The 2837-nt window shown below is 39.0% G+C and overlaps 1 non-coding gene across 1 annotated transcript; it reads left to right on the top strand.

Annotated features, from left to right (window-relative positions):
• The first annotated feature begins 606 nt into the window (after positions 1-606).
• LOC141625856 (small nucleolar RNA R71) lies at positions 607-713 on the top strand. Its single transcript, XR_012535604.1, has one exon. It is a non-coding gene; the product is annotated as a small nucleolar RNA R71 (small nucleolar RNA).
• Positions 714-2837: the final 2124 nt, after the last annotated feature.

Here is a 2837-nt window from a genome sequence, read left to right on the forward strand (position 1 = left end):
TTTTGATTTAGGTAACCTTGGTTTGGATTGTAAAAGGGTCTTTGATTTTGGTTTCTCATGAGTGGTGGAGTGTATGTTGTTTGAGGGTTTTGAACATTTTGGCTTTTGTATGAGAGATTTGGGTGAAACTTGGTGTTTTTATTGTAATAGTTGGAATAAGGGATACCACTCTTGTATGCTTCGAAAGCATTCACTTGTTCATTTGTTCCCCTACATTCACTTTGGTCATGTCCCAAAGTTCCACAATTCTCACATATCCCACTTGGGATTGATGAGGATGCCGTCATGGCATTAACATGATGCTTTGGTGATTTTGAGACTTTTTCAAGTCTAGCCATAGCTTTTTCAAACTTCAAATTAATTGTCTCAATATGAGCACTAAGTTGAGCACCCAATTGAGTAACGGAGTCCACTTCATGCTTTCCTCCTCTAGTAGCCTTGCGAGGTCTACTATATTGTGAGTTATGGACCGCCATTTCCTCAATTTTGTTCCATGTTTGATTGTCATCAACTTCGGTGAACATTCCATTTGATCCCATGTTGAGAATGTTCCTTGAATCTTCATATAAACCGTTCCAAAATTGTTGTACCAAGAACCATTCGCTAAGTCCATGGTGAGGACATGAGCGACAAATTCCCTTGAATCGCTCCCAAGCTTCATACAAAGATTCTTCATCCCTTTGCTTAAAACCCGTAATTTGAGCTCTTAGCATGTTAGTCTTTTCCGGTGGGTAGAATTTTTTGTAGAAAGCTAGAGCCAACTTCTTCCAAGAATCAATTCCGAGAGTGGCCTTATCAAGGCCCTTCAACCATTGTTTTGCGGTGCCGATTAGAGAAAAAGGAAATAAGACCCATCGAATTTGGTCTTGAGTCACACCGGTTTGAGAAATCGCATCACAATAGTCGCAACAGGTTTCCATATGAGAATGAGGGTCTTCACTAGGCATCCCCCCAAATTGGCTCCTTTCGACTAATTGGATAAAGGCGGATTTGGCAATAAAATTTCCGGTTAGATGTTGTGGTGTAGGAGTACCATTGGGTAGGTTCTCCTCGGTGGGTACGGAATGTGACGAGAATTTAGGCATTGTAGGTTGATTTTGGGTAGTATTGTGTAATGGGTTCTCCTCTCCTTCTCTTGCAAAAGGGTTGATGAACTCAATAGTTGGTTGAACAACCTCACTAATACCTCTCAAATTCCTCCTAGCAAATCTCCTATTGTTCGTCAAGGTTCTTTCAATTTCACGGTCAAAAGGTAACAAATCACCTTGTGACCTTCTAGACATGCAAAATATCAAACAACTCAAAAACAATTAGAACAAACCTTGAGGAGTTTTACTTCCCCAAGGTAAAGAAAGACACAACTAATAACAATAAAAGGAAATCTAAATCAAGTAAACACCGTCCCCGGCAACGGCGCCATTTTTGATCGGTCCGTTTCGTGTTCACAATTTAAGGTGTGGTTGTTGGGTCACGTCCGAATCAAAACACAATTTATAGCTTCACAAACAACTCTACAATTAGTAAAGAGGCAAGTAAAGGTCGGATCCCAAGGGACGGGTATTGAAATGAGATTTCTATTGCAACAAGTGGTGTCTTAGGGGTGTCACAAATTGGGTTGATGTAGAAGGTCACTAAACTAAAATATCAATGGAAATAAACAAGCAAGATAAAATAAAAGGGTTGTAAACAATTGATTAAAAAGCACTAGGGTGTCATGGGATCATAGGGGAATCATGGGAATTGATCATACAAACATATTCTCAAGTTATAAGCAAGCAATTATTGCTGTGATGGATCGAGTTGGTTTATATCTTACAATCATAGGAAAGTTTGGGTCCCGGAGCCGAATCGATTAGATTGTACAACACCTACAAGTAGACTTAATCTTCCCTACTCAACAATATGCCTGGTCTAATGAGACTTGAGTTGGTTTATGTCTTACAAGTCTCATTGAAAAGATAGGAGATGGTGGTAAATGCAAGGATTCATAGGCTTAGCATTTCATCAAATATAACATGTGCATGAGTTGAGATCAAAACAAGCAAGCAAATAAAACATGAAAGCATATTAATTTAAGCATGAATCATTCCCCATGTTGGTTTCCCCTAATCACCCATTAACCCTAGCTAAGAGACTACTCACTAATTATCATGTTGATCATGCTAGCAAGGTTGTCAATCATAACAACAAAAGGAAACATGATGAATAAATGAACGTAATTAACAATAATTAAAGAGGGATTAAGAGAATTATACCTACTAATGATTCCAATAATAAAGCAAAGATAAAAGAAGTACTTGATGCTTGATTGAGAGGTTGTCAATCTCCCAATAATAACCCAAATAATCTTCAATTACCCAAAATAAAGGATGAACAAAAGAGAGATTAAGGAAATAAAACTTGTATTAGAACTTGATTAATTGTTGATTACAAAATTAAAGAGAGATTTGATTTGTATTAACTACTCTAATTATTGATAAGAAGAACATGCTCTTCTAATTAGACTAATGGGGTATTTATAGTGGAAATTAGGGGGGTGCATTAGGGTTAACTAAGGGCTAAACTAGTAATTACACTTTTTAGATTGAGCAGGGAGGAGCGGTATTTTTAGAAGGAAGGGCTTCTTTCTTTGTAGCTTGGAGAAGACGAAAATTCGCTGTAGAGGAATCCGAGCGGATTAGTGCCTGGACGGGCGGATTCGCGGTGGAACACGAGCGGCTTTGGAGGAATCCAGGCGGATTGTGGCAGTGCTAACCCGAGCGTCTTGGGATGAAACCGCACGGATTGTGCAGGTGGAGGACGGCCGGATTGTAGTCAATCCGCACGGATTGTTCTTC

This window comes from Silene latifolia, chromosome X (genome assembly GCF_048544455.1).
Source record: "Silene latifolia isolate original U9 population chromosome X, ASM4854445v1, whole genome shotgun sequence".
NCBI lineage: Eukaryota > Viridiplantae > Streptophyta > Magnoliopsida > Caryophyllales > Caryophyllaceae > Silene > Silene latifolia.